At 37.5% G+C, this 20,372-nt stretch overlaps 1 pseudogene; it reads right to left on the reverse strand.

The window, feature by feature from the left end:
• Positions 1–16,817: 16,817 nt before the first annotated feature.
• LOC129397973 (histone-binding protein RBBP4-like) lies at positions 16,818–18,515 on the reverse strand (annotated as a pseudogene).
• Between the last annotated feature and the right edge of the window lie 1,857 nt (positions 18,516–20,372).

The raw sequence follows: 20,372 nt of genomic DNA on the forward strand, positions 1-20,372 counted from the left end.
CCATCTAAAAAAAAAAAAAAACAAAAAAACAAGCCACAAAGAAAATGAAATATCTAGGAATACAACATCTCTGCAATGAGAACTACAAAACACTGCTGAAAGAAATCAGAGATGAAACAAAGAAATGGAAAAACAATCTATGCTCATGGATGAGAAGAATCAATATTGTACAAATATCCATACTGCTCAAAGCAATTTACAGATCAGTGCTATTCCTATCAAACTACCAATATCATTCTTCACAAAATTAGGTAAAATCATTTTAAAATTCATATAGAACCAAAAATGAGCCCAAATAGCCAAAGCAATCCTAAGCAAAAAGAACAAAGCCAGAGGCATCACATTACTCAATTTCAAATTATACTATGAAGCTACAGTAGCCAAAACCGCATGGTAATGGTACAATATTAGATACATAGATCAATGGAGCAGAATAGAAAACCCAGAAATAAAACAGCATGCCTACAATCATCTGGCTTCAACAAGGCCAACAAAAACAAGCAATAGGGAAAACACTCCCTATTCAATAAATGGTGCCGAGATAATTGGCAGGAGGTGGAGGTTGCAGTGATCCAAGATTGTGCCATTACACTCTAGCCTGGTGGACAGAGCAAGACTCTGTGTCAAAAGAGAAAAAAAAGAAAAAAAGAAAAAACGAAAGAGTCCTTCAGACAAACAAAAACTGAGGGAATCCATCACCAGCAGACTTGCCCTTCAAGAAATGTTAAAAGAAGTTATTCAGATGGAGGAAAATGATATAAGTCAGGGTCTACTTCAAGAAAGAAAATGCTCTGAGGAAGGAATGAATGAAAGTAAGATAAAATCTTTTATTTTTCTTTTTTTTAGTTGATTTAAAACATCTCTTTCTTTAAAGCAATAATCATAACAGTACATTGGATGGTTATAACATATAGATAAGCAAAACGAATCACAGCAATGTCACAAGAGACAGAAGGAATTCAGGATATTCTGTTGTAAGGCAACTCTACCCACATATGACAGAGCATAGTGAGAGTTATTCAAAGGTCGACTTAGAATAGTTAATAATGTGTATTGTAAACTATACGTCAACCACTAAGATGTTTTTAAAAGAAGTCATTGATATGCTGAGAAAGGAGTAAAATGGAATCATACAAAATGTTCTATTAAAACCAGAAAAAGATGGAGGACAGGGAGAGAAAACAAAGAACAAATGCAACAATCAGAAAACAAACATAAGTATGATAGGTATTAATCCAATTATATCAATAATCAGTTTAAATATGAATGGTATGATTGGGTAAAGACTGATTCTCTGGCTTATTGACTTGACTAGGAATTTTAGATGCAGTTTACATGAGAGGTCTTTACTACCTTTTCCATTTTGCTGTAAATTTAAAAGTAATAAATATTATTTTATTTATTCTAAAATTAAAAGGTTGTTTAAAACCGATATTCAGCTAAAGCCATAGAGTCCATAACCTTAATTTTAAGTAGTTCTCTCAAAATGCAATGCATTAATTCCAAGAGGATTGGGTTTTTCTGCAAATGCAAATTTAAAGACATCATTGTCTAGAACAGCACTGTCTGATAAAACTTTCTGCCATGACAGAAATGGTCTTTATGTGTGCAGTTCAGTATGGTAGCCACAAACCACATGTGGCTACTGAACATTTCAAATGTGGCTAATGTAGCAAAGAAAATAAACTTTTTATTTTATTTTCTATTAGTTATTTTTTTAAATTTAAATAACCACATTGTACCATATTAATGCAGGTGTCTTGTGCAAGTTGAATACAAGTCTTAATTTAAGCAAGCAACTCACTCTCCTACCCAGTTCTAGCATTAACTTATTATATTAGGTGCTAAAATTTTCATAGTTGGAATTTAATGATATTATGAATTTATAAAAATATTTTTTTCAGACTCTACCAGATTAACTATGAAAATATAGTTCTGAAATATAATATCAGGAGAGAAATAAGATTAATTCCAGTTTTAGAAACCTCTAGTCCAAATTATGGACTTTTATTTTGTTAGAAACTAACTCCTTTCATCTTGACAAAAATTGTATATGAACTAAACTGTGCAACTGCGTCAAGCTATTATCACACACGTTTAAAGCTTCTATCACAGTACCACCAGCTTTCAGTTAAAACAGAGCCTAGCTAGAAGTCCCTGAAATGGAGTAATCCCCAAATTCCCACTAAAATATCTTTGAAAGCAAAAACAAAGACAATACACAATAGCACTGAAAACTAGAATCAACTTTATGGAGGAATTTTCATTAGTTATTAGGCCAATGGATCTGGGTTGAGAAACACAGGTTTTTTCTTCTAATTGGTTTAGCCATAAGAAATGGAAAATTTATCTGCCTAAAATGAGGCCAAAAAGCCATTAGTCCTCCAGATATAACTTTCTAGTTCATAAAACAAAATATTTATTTACCTGAAAACTGGGTAACTGTTCTTCTGCCTCAAAGCAGCACTTATTGAGGTAGCCCCAGTGAGTACTTGTCTTTCTTTGCATATTGGGGAAACAAAATTTGCAACAAAAAATTGGGCTGCAAATGAAGGCCCCAGAGATGGGTGTTGTACACTTGCTGGCACCATCCCCAGGCAGAAGGACTGTCAGTGGAAGTGGAAGCCAAAATATCTCTAGTGACACAAGGTGTATGGTCTTGTCAAATTAAGTCTGATATGGAAAGGGAAGAAACCATCTTCATGAGATAGATATACATATTCGGTGTCACTGGGAACTAAACCAGGGCAGGAATATCCATGCTGTTGTTTCAGAAGAGGGTTCACCTGGCATCAAATGGAAAGTGAACTGGAAATATAGAAAACTGTAGATTCGACCACAAACTTTATTAAAGGAAGATGATCTGAAACTCAACCAAAAATGATAAGTGATTTAAAAAATAATGAAAATTTGACAGATGTGGAACCCAGAGAATGAAGAAACTATGTTAAGAATTACAATTATTCCCAAAGATGTAACTAGAAACACGTAACAGAGGCCATGGTGAGTGACAGAATTGAATAAAACTTGTCAAAGCTAGTTAAAGACATTATAACTTAGTTTAAAAGGCCAACTCAACTATTTTCCAAGTAAATATCCATCAACAGAGCAAAATCTACATATTCTATGAAAGTGCCCCATTAACAGGCCAAAATAAAGTCCATAAGCCTCTAGGCAGAAAAAGCAAAGAAACTGGCCTCCCCATCAAGGAACAATATTAGGCTGGCCTGAAATTTTTTTCTTTGCAATATGTAGTAAGCACACAATGAATTTTTAGGGAGAAAAGGCAAATAATACAAGGATGTAGCTCTGCCAAGTTGTCATTCACATGTGAAGATAACAAAAAGACAGTCTCAATGACAGAGGGTTCAGAAAACATACCACTGTTACACCATTTTTACTTAAAAGGTCAAGTGCAGTTATGTAGTGGAACTCTTATCCTTTGCTTTTCACATCCCCATTTCAAACTATAAAAACCATATTCCTGCTTCAGCCCAAAGTCTGCCTTCCTAGGGAGGCTGGGGAGAGGGTTTTCCAACTTTCTTTCCTCTCTAAGAAGGGAAGAATGGTGGAAAGAACCTACCCTTCATTGGTTCTCACTACTGGGGAATAGTCGTTGTGCCTCGAAGGAAGAAATGGACTCCACTGATTCTCTCTACTGCTCCTTCTCTGCCTCTGCTGTAATTACCTGCTCAGGCAGAGCATGCTCTCCTCTTTTCCCTGTTCCCAAGTGGTAGACCATCAGCTCAGAGCCTCCAGGCTTGGAGAAAAAAGGCCTGCAATACATCCTTTCTGCTTATGACTGAGTGGAGAAATTAATTTCTGGGTACATCCTTGGCTTTCTCAGCTTTACTACTGTGTAGATAGGAGATTTGACTCTGGACATCTATTCCATCCTCTTTCTATAGAATATTCCTGTAAAGCAGAGAATGGAAGATCCAACAATTCAATTCATAGGCTACTTTGCACTAAAGTTCCAGGTGTGATTCAGGTTAGACCAATCAAATACATTTGCAGGAGATTTGGAAAAAGCTGCAGTATTGCACAAGGCACTTTCTCCGGCTGCTGCTCCTATTTCTGCTGGCAGCACAGTCATGAAGGACCTTAGTTTTTCTGAGGCAGCATTAATAGTCCAGTCCCTAGCTTCATAGCTGTCAAAAGGCAGACCGTGGGTCATCCATTTTGCCAGCACACTTTCTAACAAGTGGGACATGGTTGTGCAGCCAGGTGCAGAAGCAGCTTCCTAATCATGGCTGTGACAGAATGACCCTGGAGCTGGACATTTCCTGATTATGGCAGTGGGGGAACCCCCATAGGTGACCTGGTCCTGGGCCGTAGCTTGGGAGTCACTCTTGTATATTCCATTTTATAAACTATTTAATGTCATGTACACACAGACACGCACACACACACAATTATTTTTCCTGCTTTAACTAGCAGAAATGGATTAATTTCTCTGCTACTGAACTCTGACCAATACAACCAGAGAGCCATATACTTGTTCAGGTGTTATTGATCCTACTTGACCCCTATGTCTGTTATCAATTCTTTAGAACTTGGCGGGGGAAAGGGATGAAGATTGGGCTCTCCTAAACCTCCAAAATCAGTCATCTAAGAAGAGGATTAAAATTAAAAACTCAATATTTTATACAAGGTTGTTATGTAAAAGGATTGGTGGTGAGCATTAAAATCAAATAATGTTTGACTATATAACATTACTGTAAACATAAAATAAAAATTTCACAAATAATACATAAAATATGTATAGCCTAGAAAGTACTTATTTAACTACTCATATAGCCTAAAATTCAAGATAAAACTAATGAAATTTAGGAATTTAGAGCTATTATGGGTCAAAAATAAAAGTGGCATAAAGAATATTAAAAATATTTAGCTCTTACTAAAATAAAGATTTTAAATGTAGCTGGAAAGTTATTTTTTCAAAAAATGTGAACCTCTACTATGCCTTAAATATTGGCAAACAAAGCAAAATTGGGACAGTTGTAGAAAAATTCAGAAATAAGGAAACAGTAATTATGGCAAGGAAAAGTAAATTATAAAATAACATATCAAATCCTTCAGATCATGAATGTGAATAATATAGATTTCTCAATTAAATTATAAGGTTATGATACACTGCTTACAAAAGAAACAATAACAGAATGATTACAATGGGTTAAAAATAAAAGCCTTGTAGAAAAGATATCAAACTCAAGCTGAAATAAAAACAGTAAACACCAGGCGTAACAATATTAATTTTAGACCAAGCCACATTTAAGATACCAATTATTAAGTGGGCAAAAATTATCGCTTAAAAAATTGAATCCATAAAACAGAGATATACACTTTCATTTGACAAAACGTGAAATAAAAACTAAGTACAAGGAGGAATATGTAGGCACACAACTGTTTGGGAAGCTCATAAATTCAAGCTCTGGCAGACCATATTAGTGTTAATACAGAAGAACATAGATATTTTAAATCATATGTGGAGGGAGAAAAAACATTTGTTCTTTATAAAAAAGAAATAAACTCTCTAGGAATATTCATCTGCTCCTGGTAAAAAGAAAAACAAACACCTTTCTTTGAAAGAAAGTTAAATTTAAACCTGTTAACATGTTTTTAATTCCAGGTACAAAGATTCGTGTATATAGATATTAATAATAGTTACCATTTTAATGCTTACTATGTCCCAGACATTCTGATAAGAGGTTTACATGTATTTATATGCAACAATGACATAATAAGTTAAAAATAAGGAATGAAGAATGTTTGCTAACTTGGAACAGTCACATGCTATAATATGAAGTGTATGTCAAACTAAGAGTACATGTATTTGTGTGCCTGTGTGTATACATACAAATAGTAGGATCAACCTTTGTAAAATGTAGACAAAGTCTGAAATGAAACAAAAGCATCCATATAGTAATGGCAGTTTCCTCTGAGTAGTGAGATTACAAGTGATTTTTTTGTTGTTGTTCTTTATATTTTTCTGTAGTTTCCAAACTTTCTTTCTATACTTCACTATTTAATTATCAAAAAAATGAGTTTTTAAATAAAATACATAGGGAAAGTTTCTGATAAATAAAATGTCAACTCATTGCAATATGAAACAAGGCCCCTTATTTTAAATTTCGCTTGAATAATTTGAAATATCAACCAACTGAACTAAATAGATGTTCCCTTCACTGTAGCAATGTTGAAGGCATAGTTTAGTATATCTAACTAGGAGCTGACTTGAACAAACATTTTAGCTAGTTATAGTAAGGAAAAATTTAAAAATAGCAGCTTAGCAGAGAATCTGATAAAACCAAAATACCACCTTGGTATGTGGCAGACATGTTCTTGTATAAAAACACTTTATTGTACTTTATAAAGTACAAGGCAATTGTACTTTATAAAATAGGGAAATAAAAAACATTGTAGAGATGAAAGTCTACAAGATGCATGTATATATGTAGCGGGAAAAAAGTCACTAAAAGCAGTTGATACTGGTTAAAAAATGAAGCTACCATAATTTGAAGAAAAATTAATTAGTAGTTCACAAGACAAAAACGAATAAAGGCTTACTTGGAACACATGAAACCCATGAAGTTTATGGTGAGATGGAACACATATACTATGTTTTTATGAAATCCAAAATCAACAGGAATAATCACTAGAAAATTAGGGGTGTAGGAAAGTGGGATTATGCTTAAGAATCCACTTACAAACTGACTATCATCTAAATCTCTCTCCTTCATCTCCTCAATAAGATTTGACAATTATTTATGTAGGTAATAAAAGGTACATGAATGAATGTACAATAATAAGTCATGCATGATTATAATTTGCCACTCATTATGTTAAGTCCAGCACATTTGCTTAATTCTTTCATCAACTCCATGTAGTAGACATTATTAACATCTCCCTGTCACAGATGAGGTAACTAAGGCTTAAAAGAAAAATAATGTTTTAATTGTCCAACTAGAAAATGGTAAAACCAGGACTTAGATACAATTTCATCTGACTCCAAACCTCTGCTCTTAACCATTGTGATGTGCTATATAATTAATGCCAGTAGATATTTATATTGGAATGTCAAATTAATTATTTGTATCAACTTTTCCTCATTGTGACTGCCTTTTGCACAATACTTCAATTACCTTACATCTAAATTAATCATAAATTAAATCATTAAGAGCAAATATAGTGACTAAGTTAGAACTACACTCCCAAAATGTTTCCAGTTTGGAATTGGTAAGTTAGAATTTTCACGAGAATTAGAAAGTGGAAATGAATGTCAATCATGACTCTCAGAAGGTCAATGTGAGTTAGATGCAAAGATAGACTGGCATGGAGTTGGCAGCAGGTTTCAGTTGGTCCTGGTTCTCTACTCCGCATCCACGTCTTAACAACAGCAGTCCCAGGTCCACCCCCAGACTCTTGGTAGTGAATGCACAGAGGCCTTAGTTACCCAGAGTCACAGCTCCCCATGGACTTTTCCATGAACTTTCCCTTCAGCCTCATTTTGGAAGTTGGAAATACTTTGCAAACTTTTCATATTAACTGGTTGCTGATCTTGCCTCTCACCCTCCAATGCCTTATTGGACCTTCTCTTTTCCAGCTCCTACCACAACTGTAGAAATTCTAATTCCTATAATAAATCTCTTATCTCATAACTCATTAGTGGTTCTGTTTCTGTGATTGAACCTTGACTGATGCAACAAGTATAACCTTTTAAATAAAACATAAACTTATGAAAATAATGTCAATGAAATATATTTTTTTTGGTTACAAGGAAAAGAATATCCAAACCAAACTGATTTTTTTAAAGTGAAGTAGGGGCATTTATTGGCTCATGGAACTTAGTAAAAGGACAACAATAATTCTGAGCACAGCTTGATCTAAGAGCTCAAACCGTGTCAGCAGGACCATGTCTCCTCATCCAGATTCTGCTTCCTTCTGTGTTGGTTCCAATCCCAGGAAGCCACTCCTATCATGCGGACAGAAGAGAGAATAAAATGGCCACCAGCAGCCTCAGACTTACATTCTTTACTTCTCAACGAAAGCAGAAATGAAGAGCTTCTCACCTATAACAGGTTGAACAAAAGTCCTGGACCTTGATTCCATTGGTCCAAATTAGGTCAAATGCCTATCTGTAAATCAATGCCTATGCCCAGGAAGAGGTAAGCTTTATAGATGGGCTCAGGCTGCAAGCCAAGCTCAACACCAACCAGATGGCATATAAAAAGGAGAATGGAAGCCTGACAGATCCACAAGAATATCCACAAGTGTCAGATATCCCTTTTGTAAAATCATACAAGAAATAAACTAAAATAAGAAAATGAACTTAGAGAAGCATCACCCCAGGTTTACTTATTTTATCTTGGTAATTACTAAATACTCTGCTTTACTTGGCCATGTAGCACTCACTATAACTTTACCCTGGTGTCTGTGACACTGAGGAAAAAATGCCAAGAAATCTACTATTATCCAAAGAATACTGATTAGATCGGGCCTTGCAGAATGTCCTTTAAAAAAATCAGCTTTAAAAAACACCTTGTAGTAACTGTCAAATTTCCAATCATGCTTCCAGACAGATCAGCATTTGTGGTAGGAACTGTTCTCAGTTTTTATTAAAAATCTCATTTGCCAGTAGGTTCATATATTTTTTAGATGTCTGGCCTAATTTCTTTCAACTCTGTACATATCACATATTTTTCTTAGCTATAATTAGTCACTAAGACTTATTAGCATAGTAGTAGTTCCAAGAAACTCTAAACTACAAGTCAGCGTGAATTTTTGCTTTTATGTATTTCTTGACACTCAGGGTAAGTGTTTCGTTTCTTCCCCCTGGAATAAGGCACACATCAGGTTTCCTCTTTTCACTCCTTGAGGATAACTATTATCATTAGGAGGGAACATTAGAATAATTCTTAAAGTAACACATCAAAAGGATTTGGTTGTGTTTAAGCAGTCTCTCAATTCTTTGACTATAGTGTAGCAAAACTTTCAGGCATCAGGAGAAAAAAAAAGTTAAAACAAACCCTTTATTACCAGCTGCTACATTTGGAGGTGAATCCATAATACTAACTGACAACTTTTCATATGAAATTCAAAGAGTCTGAAGTTTCCTTTTTGTATTCCCTGAATATCTGTTCTCTCCACTTCAAAGGACTGTCTGCTGCACAGCAAGGAGAGGTGGCTCATATACAACGGCACTCCTCTTCTGTTTAAATCATACCTTTCAGCAGTTCTGGGGCTGCAGGCAATGATAAAAGGGCACATGGCTTTGATTGTTTATTCTTCAATAGCAAAGGCAGAGAAGCACCATGAACAAGGGCAAAAACTAAAGAGATAAGCAGGCTAGGTTCTAACCACTGCTCTGCCACTTAGTCTTGTGTGTGACCTTGAACAAATTATTTAACTTCCAAATTACTCCTGTCCTCATTTGTAAAATGAATATACAGTTGTCCCTTGGTATCCAAGAGAGATTGGTTCCAGGACCCACTTCCCTACCTCCCCATACCAAAATCTGCGATGCTTAAGTCCCTTATGTAAAATGACGTTGTATTTGCATATAACCTATACACATTCTCCTGTATACATATTTTTAAATCATTCTAAATTACTTATAATATCTAATACATTTTGTATTAGATAGGAAGAAAATGTAAAAAGTATTGGACAAGACATCAGAGAAATGCAAATCAAAACGACAATGAAATATCACTTCACACCCATTAGGATGGTTATATTAAAAAAGACAGATAAAAACAGGTCTTGGTGTGGATGTGGAGAGATTGGAACTCTCCCATACTGATGGTGGGAATTTAAAATGGTACAACTACTTTAGAAAACAGTCACACAGTTCTTCAAAAGGTTAAACATAGTGTTATCATAGGGCCCAGCAGTCTCACTCCTAGGTGTATACCCAAAAGAAATGAAAACATGCCCACACAAACACTTGTACACAAATGTTCATAGCAGCATTATATATGCTACCCAAAAAGTGGAAACAGCCCACATGTCCATCAACTGATGAATGGATAAACAAAATGTAGAATATCCATACAATGGAATATTATTCTGAAATTAAAAGGAATGAAGTGCTGATACATGCTACAACATAGATGAACCTTGAAAACATTACACTATGTCAAAGGAGGCAGTCAGAGAAGACCACATATTATGTAATTGCATTTATATGAAATGGTCAGAATAGGCAAAGCTATAGATAAAAGCAGGTACCCAGTTGCTAGAAACTGGGGTGAGGAGAAAGAGGAAATGGCTGCAACTGGGTATACGGTTTTGGGGGAGGTGAAGAAAATTTTCTAAACTTAGATAGTAGTGATGGTTGCAGAACTCTGTGAATCTACTGAAAATTATTCCATTGTACATTTTAAATGGTTGAATTGTATGATATGTGACTTATATCTCCATAAAGCCATTTTAATAAAAATGTTGTGTGTTGTAGGCAGAATAAACTGCCTTCACCCAAAGTGTTTTTCTTTTTGTCACTGTTCGATATTTACTTTTCCAATATGATTTCATAGGCTTGGGAAAGGCCTTTGTGTACCAAAAATGTCTCCTGCCCTTACCCTGCTCCTGCTTCACTAGTTTATAAAATTATACCTTATTAATTTCACTCCTTCTACTGAAGGCTTTGCTTCTAACAAATATTCAAAATAGCTCAAGGAAAGATTTCTCACTGAGCTTTATCAACCATGTGCTATTTAGTATGAATGAGTTTGCCAGATCTTTTGCTGACATCGGAATTTGGTTGAAGGCAAACAGAATGAGGATAAACTGCCAAGGGATGAAGGAAGAGGGCATTCTAATGAAAAGAGGGTACACATACATTTTTTTCATCCCTTAATGTTTTAACAGCAATGATCCTACTGCCTGCCTGTCTTTGCTAATACCCTGATATGTCTCCTGTGTTTCTCTGTTTTCTCATCTACTGATTCATACCATCTCTGTATCCTGCAGGACCTGATTCGAAGGTCACTTATGCCAAAGCCATGATTGTTTAAAGTTACTACTTATGTTTCTATTTCCTATGCTTTTGGTCCATATCTTTATTTATTTTAATTTGAGATTACACTGAAACTTTTTCAAGCTGCTTCATATATACGAGTTTTGCTCTTTAAATAAAATATTAGTTCAGCAACAACATGACTATGTCACAGATTGTGGATAGGTTTTGTTTAGAGAATCAATTCCAACCGATGGTCAGGAGCTGTCTGAGAAGGACTCCAAACCTTTCTACCCTCAGCAAGGAGGCATACTGTGATTGACTAGCTATGCCTGCAATTAACACAGGAGGGAGTAGAGAATATGCGTGCCACTCCTCATTGTTGTAACTCCTTAGACAGCCCTTTGTTATTTGATACTTCCCTCTGCCTTACAATCAGACATGAGTTTTACCTACACAGTAGAAAAACTTTCTTCGTTTTTGCACACCAGCGTGGGCTGTCTTGTTAGATCATTTGCTAATAATCCTAACACTCTGTACTCTATAACATTATGTGACACTACAATATTTCATCTATTATTTTGTAACACTACCTATGTGGCTTAGATCGTCTAACCTCCATGAATAAGAAAAATATTTTTTAATATATATACATGACATATGGCACAGCACACACTGTTGTCTGGCTAACCAGCATCCATCCCCTCAACCCTCCTTCCGAAAACAATTACAATGTTGCTTCCTTATCCACCCTTTCCCGTGGGTCCAGGTGATTCAGGGGAGGTTGGGGCTACTACAAGGCAAAGCCTCGAAGCCAAACTTGACAGTTCTGTTCCTCTGCCTGGGGTTGGTTTAAGCCAGTAATATGATGCAACTCTGATGGGAAAGGAGATTGCTGCTGGATTGGGGGCATCTGGGAGAGTCCCCCTCTCCCTCTTTTCAAGACTTACAGAAATAGATGTTCTCTTTTTTCTCTGGACATTGTTGTGTGTGGATACTAGGCCTGGAACTGCTATACCCTTCATGCTATGAGGCTAAGAACAAGGTCTGTCCGCAGAGGAGGGTGAAACAGAGAAAATGACAAAGAGGCAGAGCCAGAGTCATGACAGCCTGTACCTGGGGTATGCCAACTTGCCCCATCACTGGGCTTCTTAAGAGAGGTAATAATTCTGGTACTTTTTAAACCTACTTGATTCCAGTTTACTGATACTTCACCTTAGTGATACGTGTGGTAATTCCAAACTATAGTTACACCTATATATTTGATAGCACAGACATAAACATTTATCATTAACTGCAATAACCCAATCTGGTTCAACTTTGCATAATAAAGTGGGAAGTTATTTCTCGGTTGCCATGGACCCCAAGGTGGCAAGTTATGTAACCTGAGCATACCCAGATGAACCAAGCATGCAATCATGGGCAGAACCTAAGTGCTCAGACCAAGGAATGGTGACTGAATGAAGAAGCAAACACCACATGGCATGATCCAGGTCCAATCAGACCAAGCCCTGTGATCACCTCATGGCATAGTCCAATCAATGCACACCTCCTGGCACCACCCCATCACAAGATCCAATCAGATCACACTTCATTACCCTCTGACTATAAAATTTGCCCAATCTCCATCTTGGAAAGACAGATTTGAGCCTGGCTCATGTCTCCTTGCAGCTGCCTGGTAATAAATCTTTCTCGCTACAAAACCCAGTGCTTTTGTGTTTGGCTTTCCATTGCACACAGGCAAATGGACACAGTTCAGTTTAGTAACATGTCTCTGTGTGTGTGTGTTTGTGTGTGTATGTGTGTGTAATTTCAGATGCTCTTTATAACAATTTTATAAAGCAGCTATTTTACAGGAATTATCATCTTGAATTAAAATATAAAGAAACTGAGCCTCAGACATGCCAGAAATCACACAATTTGTTAGTGCCATGCTTCATTCATTCATTCATTCCTCTAGGCCCTCCAGCCTGGATCTAGGGTGGCATTATTGAGCAATACAATTATTTGTTTCATCCAAGAAAAACCAAATGCATTATTTGTGCCAGGCATTCATCTAAGGACTGGTGACACACCTGAAGATGACACACCTGCTGTCATGAAGCTTTTAGTTTGTAGGAAAATATATGTGATAACTATTGGGAGAAAATGTTACACAATTCAGGCCGGCTGTGGTGGCTCACACCTATAATCCCAGTAACTCTGGGAGGCCGAGGTGGGCGGATCACTTGAGGTCAGGAGATGAAGGCCAGCCTGGCCAACATGGTGAAATCCCCTCTCTACCAAAAGATACAAAAATTAACCGGGTGTGGTTGTGGGTGCCCGTAGTCCCAGCTACTTGGGAGGCTGAGGTGGAAGAATTGCTTGAACCTGGGAGGTGGAGGTTGCAGTGAGCCGAGATCACGTCACTGCACTACAGCCTGAGTGTCAGAGTGAGACTCTGTGTCCAAAGTTAAAAAAAAAAAAAGAAAAAAAGAAAATGTTACACAATTCGAATGGTAATATGTCCTATGAAGGAAAAGGTCTTAGATTGTTTAAGAGAACCTTAAAGTATGTTAAAGAGTAAGCTCATCTGGACCAGGATGTTAGAGTTGCCCTCCCTATGGAGCTGAAGATAGGAAGAAGTTAGTTGTGGGAGGAGGAGGAGTTGGTTGGAAAGCATTTCAGGGAAGAAGAAACAGTGTGTTAATATGAGTAAGGCTCTAAGGCAGGAAGGAGCTTGGTTCTCTCCCTGAACCAAGAGAAAGCCAATCTGCCAAAACATTATGTACCCAGGGATGTGGACATACCAAAGACAAGGTGGAATGGGCCAAGAGTATTAAGAACCTGAAGCCACTGAAGAGTTTTAATTAAGGAAGTGATGGGATTGGATTTACACTTTAAAAGATTTGGAGAGAGGCTAAAGAGGAAGGGAATATATGAGTTTATTGAAGAATAGGCAAGAAATGATGGTGACTTAGACAAATTAATTAATTCATACTAAATGCTTCCGCCACACAAATCCTCCCTGCTGTCCAAAGTCCTGTGTAGCTCCTATCCTGGCAATAGCATAATCCATAAACCTTTATGGCATTGGGATTCAACTGTCTTTCAACCCAAGAGAATGAATAAGAGTCACAGAGAAGCATTCCCCTGGAGCCTGTCACAAAAGCATATGCCTTAATTTACAGGTCACACTGTGTTCTTATAAAATTATTTTTCATGAGTTTGCAATACCGGTCCTCTCATGCACAGGGCTCCTGTCAGAGACCCCTCAGACCTAGGTGTAAGGAGAGAACGTGCTGAACAGCACAAGGATTTATCGTTGGAATAGTTCCATCCAAGATAAACTGATTGCTAAGTGCATGCTAACTGGATGGATTAAGCTGCTATAAAAAACAAGATTATTAAATATAAGCCAGTTAAATGTTGAGGAACAACTATCACAAATGACAGCCTTAGTTTAGAATAACAGACTCGCAGCCCTTCTTTTTGTTTGCAATTATATGGCAGATTCAGTTTTATATTAAGCATATTGCTAGTTTGTGACAGAACAGTCAACATCAGGGGACAGGGTGAGGATGGGGGCTGGGTGGCTTCTCTAGAGCCCATGCAGGAGGAGTGTGGCAGAGGGAACCCACCTGCACTGCCTGTTACTGGTGGAGGGTGTCCAGGTTCTTGGCTTTTTGAACAAAGAATTGGACAAAACACACAAACAAAGCAAGGAAAGAATGAAGCAACAAAAGAACAAAGCAGGGATTTATTGAAAATGAAAGTGCACTCCACAGGGTGGGAGCAGACCCCAGCAGTGGCTCAAGGGCCTAGATACAGAATCTTCTCAAGTCCAAATACCCCCTAGAGGTTTCCTACTGGCTACTTGGTGTTCACCCCAAGTAAATGAAGTGGTGGTAATCAGTCCGATTGGTTGTGGAAAGCAGAGGCTGAAGTAAAGTTACAAAGTTACACTCCTATGCAAACGTCTAATTGGTTGCAAAAAGCAAATTTCAATTTCCCATCTGCCCTGCAGAAAAGGTGGGGGTTTACAAAAGGTGCTGCCTCTGGTCTTTTTGTTACTTAGGCTTGGAAAGTTAGGGTTTTCCTTTCAATTTAGTTCTAGGAAGTCAGTGTGAAATGGCCTTAGCTTCCCTGCCTCCAGACCCTGTTCTCCCACCTGTAGCAAAGGCCTCCAGGTGCTTTCACTTGAGAATGCAGTGGACCCATGGCCAGAGGCAGTGGCTGCAGGAGCCAAGGCTTGGGGGTGCCTGAGGGTCACATAGCTGTTGCCCCCATGGTGTGTCGGGTACAGCCATTTCATAACCAGTGAGAGGAAGGGTGTTTGCCTGCACCCCCTTCACCAGACCATCCTGATTCTTTCATTTTTATCTTTTAATTATTCTCTCTGCATTGTACGTAAAATTCTAAAGGTTTTTTTCCAATTAGATTTTATGCAGCGTTGATTCTGAACCTCAGTGCTTCTAAAGATCTTCAGTTAAAATTCAGTGACTATGGTTTTGTCTTTAAAATCCTTGTCTCATCCAGCTCTTTCTCCCTCTCAGCAAGACAGCCTTTCAGCTGAGACTGTTATGAGTTCATCTTTGGTCATCTCTCTTTTTGCAGAGTCATTTAAATTTTTAATAATTGAGGACATAAAGAAGATGCATATTTCTGTTTTCTGTGGAATGCTTATCTTTTATACCTAATATTTGGTATAAAATTTTTTTATTTGCTTCCTTAACACTGCCCCCACCCCACCTTGTCTTTAAAAAGGAGAGCCAACATATACTACAAATGGTCAATAATAATGAAATGTGTTTAACAGTGATATATCAAGTTCAGATTAAGAAAGAGATGTACTTACTCCAAGTCTCAGAGAATGTAGAGAAGCAGGGGTTTGTCTTTCTTTCACTGACTGTCCATCTTCGCATATCCTGGCATTGAATCAACACCTTTAGGTTCTCCAGAGGTCAATGGTTCAAAGTGTACAGATCCCAATGCTAGAGGAAGGATCACATATTATATCAGTATTATGATAAGTCCATGACTCTGGTGTAAACCTGATGTCATACTGTGTATTTTGTAAAGTGATATACTTGCACATATGACACCTAACTCCTAAGTTTTAATGAGATCACTTAGCACTTTCAATGACTTACTATTATCTTTTTTTAAAATCAAGGATTAATTTAATTTTTAAAACAAATACAAGTTATTGATTTACTCTTCTCAACTTGACAGTCTACCTGTAGTATAACTGTCAGGTAAAAACATACATCTTTACAACTTGGCACCCCCAAGTAAAAACAAGCAAACAAACAAACAAACACACCATTTCACAGAAAGGAAAGAAACAACATGAAAATAGCTCAAGAAATACAGTAATGAGCAAAAATATATGGGGAAAGAGGAACGTGTAGTTTTGACTTAACTGAAGAAACCAAGAGGAAACTGGTCTACGTATGAAAATGTGCATCCTGAAAGTCAGGTGTCAAGATTTTCGAGTAGGCATCTATATGACTTGAATCTCCCCTATTTCCTGAATAAAAGTGACATCTTTCAGTATTTATACTTCATGGCTCAGACACCTACCTCATTTGGTTTTGTTCCTTACTTACTCTAGCCTTTACTTAAATGAGTCTGAAAAACTTGGGGATATAGCATAAGAAGAAAAATAATCACACATAATATTCCCCTTTCTGTAGCTACTTTAGACCTGGGTTGTTACTAGAAAATTCCTGAAGAAAATTTCAATGTAAGTCTGCGGCTTTGCTGAATCAAACCCCCCCGCCATTAATATTTAAAAAACACCCACTGTTTGGGCTAATAGCATTATTGGTGGTACCTATTATATAGAGGGATAGCTGAACAAAGTCTGTGTCTTGAAACCAGTGTTGAATCACTCTCAGGGTTGAGAAGAAAAAAGGGGAGTCTAAAATCACAAGAAGTAAAGACATATCTAGGACTCTTGTCCTTCTGGATCCACGCTTCCTTCAGGGTCTTCATTGTTGTAAATGTTCTCTGCCATTTGCCACACTTGCATAATATTGTCTTCTGGTACAGAACAAATCACCCAAGGTTCGTTGGGATTCCCGGAGAAATCAGGTATCTTGGCAGTGTGACCACCATGAATAAACAATAACTCTGGTGGCCTGTCTTTTTTATCTTCTGGGGATTGTTTCTCTCCAATTTTACTTAAATCCCAGACATTCAGTCTGTGATTGGTACCACTGGAAGCCAAAATAGTCTCATTGTGAGGTGACCACTGAACCTGGAATATTTTATCCTTAAGTAATTCAAAGGAATGCAACTTAAGTTTCAGATTTCTCAGATCCCGCAAGGCAACAGTCTTGTCAGCGGATCCTGTGGCAAGAATGAACTCACTATAAGGATTGAAAGAGAGGCAGCAGTGTGAGCATCATTTCAGCAGTGTGAGCGTCAACTGAATGGCTTGGTTTGGAAGCACTGTTTGAACAAGTATCCCAAATCATAAGTTTCTGATCATCAGCAACTGACCCAAACAGAGACTCATGGAGCAGATGCCAGGAAACATCTTCTACTATTGCTGTATGCCCTGTAAAGATGGTCTTCACATCCACCACTTTTTCCCTCCTTTGGGACAGCACTGCTGTCCCACAGGCAGCTGGTGTGGTCATCTGAAGCACTAAGTAAGTGCCCACAGAGATTTGGGTTCCAAGAAAGCCAATAGCCTTCCTTCTGATGTCCACAGAGACACAAGTCTGGATCGCACTCTCCAGAAGGATCTGGTTTAGAAGGGTGTTTTGTATAGTCAAAGACAAGAACATCACTGGAAGGAGTCTTAGTTGAGATGATACAAGGGTTCTGGGGCATATAACGGACCTTGTTCACTTCTCCTTCATGGTTGATCTTGATTTCTATTTCAATTTTTCCTCTAACTGAATAAAAACCTCCAAATTCTCCTTTCTCAGTGTTGTAGTGTGACGCATCAAACTGAGTGTCATCATTAGGGAGTTGCACACTGGCTATAACGAGATGGTTTTGTTCATCCAATGTGTATGTCCCCAGGACAAGTTGATGAATGCTGAAATCTTTCCCTTCTGGTCTGGTTACATCTGGAAGCCACTGGGCAGTTAGGCTGGGCCACTCCAGAGCATGGGTCAACACCAAATCATAAAGAAAAGGGGTGTTCTTTTTCCATTTTTTGTACTCCTCGTTGATCACTCGTTCTTCCACTGCGTCGTCAAAGGCTGCTTCCTTCTCGGCCATGGCAGGCAGGCAAGCTGGGGGAATCCTGGGGTCGAGCGTTGCAGGTGAGGGTGGGGGCACTATTATCTTTTAATTTAGTTATATAAAGGTTTTTTGTTTTCTTTTGGATGTTTTTGGTTTACCATTGGTTCCTTTCTTTTTCCTCTACTATCTTGGAGTAACTGTTCTGATGTGGGTATTGTTTACTGTATTTCAAGTACAGTTAGTTGAAGTAACTGTTCTGATGTGGGTATTGCAAGGTAACATTTACTAACTATTGAGGAGATTGTAAAATATTTTTTCTTCATTCTTAAAAATCAGTAATTTTACCATGATGTGCTTAAGTGTGTGTCAAACATTCCTGGATTTAGTGAGGCCTTTTAATAAGAGAACTGAAGATTTTCTTTAGCTCAGGGAAACTTTATCTATTATCTGAAACATTATCACATTTTATTCTATCCCCCCACCCCTACCACCCCCAGCCACCTACCCTTTGTGATCTGCCCTTGAAGCCCCTTTTCTCTTATTTGCCCTTTTGGGACCTGAGTTAGTGACCTAAAAGATTTTAAAAATCCTTGTGTTAAATTCATTTACTGAATTAATTTTTTTTAGCAAATTCTTCCAATCCTGAGATTTACTGCATTTTTAATTTGAAAATCATGTCTATTTTTAGAAAATCTTTTGTCATACTGAATCTTAATCGCATTCAATTTTTGTTCAGTAGTCATTTTTTTTCCTCTGGTAGCTGTGTCTCACAAGGTGGTGTGTTTGTTCATTCTCTCTCTGACTGCTGGGACGTATTACGAGGAGAGTGTAGGTGGAGGAGAAGAAGGTGACAGCTGCTCCATTGGGGGGATGTTGTTAGTAGCTGGATTGGAGTCAAGAGGAGAGGGCAAAAGGGGTTCCCATCTTTCCAGAATTTTATATAATCTTAGCATAGGATATTTTTCTTTGTTACTAGAAACAGAAGTCTCATAGATTTTATGTTAGGAATCATGGACCCCTCAAATCAGGAAAATCATCTATTTTTTTTCTTAAAAATGGCAAAAAAATTGATTTTACCCCTTTAAATCTTTCTTCTCATCATTATTAGGTTGTTTTGCAGGATTTTGTCAACTGAAATTTTATCTGTAATAATGTCAGAATCTAGTGACACTGCAACCGCAGATAGGTAGTATTTTTGGCAATGAAAGTTTACAGTGTAATCCGATATAAACTGCTATTGTTCAAATATTAATAGTATATAAAAACTAATGAAATATGAAGAAAAATCAGGCATGCCTCATTTTATTGTGTTTCACAGATTTTTTTATTTTTTAATAAATTGAAGGTTTGTGGCAACCCTGCACTGAGTAAGTCTATCATTGCCGTTTTTCCAACAGTATGTGCTCACTTCATTTCTCTGTGCCACATTTTGTTAATACTGATACAATAATAATAATAAAGTTTGAAATAGTTCATAGTTCTCTTTTTTCCTCTCATTCTTATCAGATCATCACAACAGATAGGTATCTGTTGTGATGATCAGTGATCTTTGATGTTACTATTATAATTGAAGTTGTGGTAGATATAGCAAGACAACTAGAATTAGAGTGATATCTAAAGATGTGACTGAATTGCTGCAATCTCACGATAAAACTTGAATGAATGAGGAGCTGCTTCTCATTGATGAGCAAAGGAAAGTAGTTTCTTGAGATGAAATCTCACAGTGAAGATGCTGTGAGCTTTGTAGAAATGACCACAAACGATTTAGAATATTACATAACCTTAGTTGACAAAGCAGTGGCAGGGCTTGAGAGGATTGACTCCAATTTTGAAAGCAGTTCTACACAAGGTAAAATGCTATCAAACAGCATTGCATGTTACAGAGAAATCTTTTGTGAAAGGAAGAATCAATCAGTGCAGCAAACTTCATTGTTGTTTTTTCAGAAATGGCCACAGCTACCCCGACAACCTTCAGCAACCCCACCCTGATCAGTCCGTAGCCATCAACAATGAAGCAAGAGTCTTCACCAGCAAAAAGATTATGACTTGCTAAAAGTTCAGATGATTGTTAGCATTTTTAAATTTTGTTTTATTTTTGAGATGGAGTCTTGCTCTGTCACCAGGCTGGAGTGCAGTGGCATAATCTTGGCTCACTGCAACCTCCACCTCCCAGGTTCAAGCGATTCCCCTGCGTCAGCCTCCCGAGTAGGTGGGACTACAGGTGCAC

Source organism: Pan paniscus, chromosome 5 (assembly GCF_029289425.2).
Source record: "Pan paniscus chromosome 5, NHGRI_mPanPan1-v2.0_pri, whole genome shotgun sequence".
Classification (NCBI taxonomy): Eukaryota; Metazoa; Chordata; class Mammalia; order Primates; family Hominidae; genus Pan; species Pan paniscus.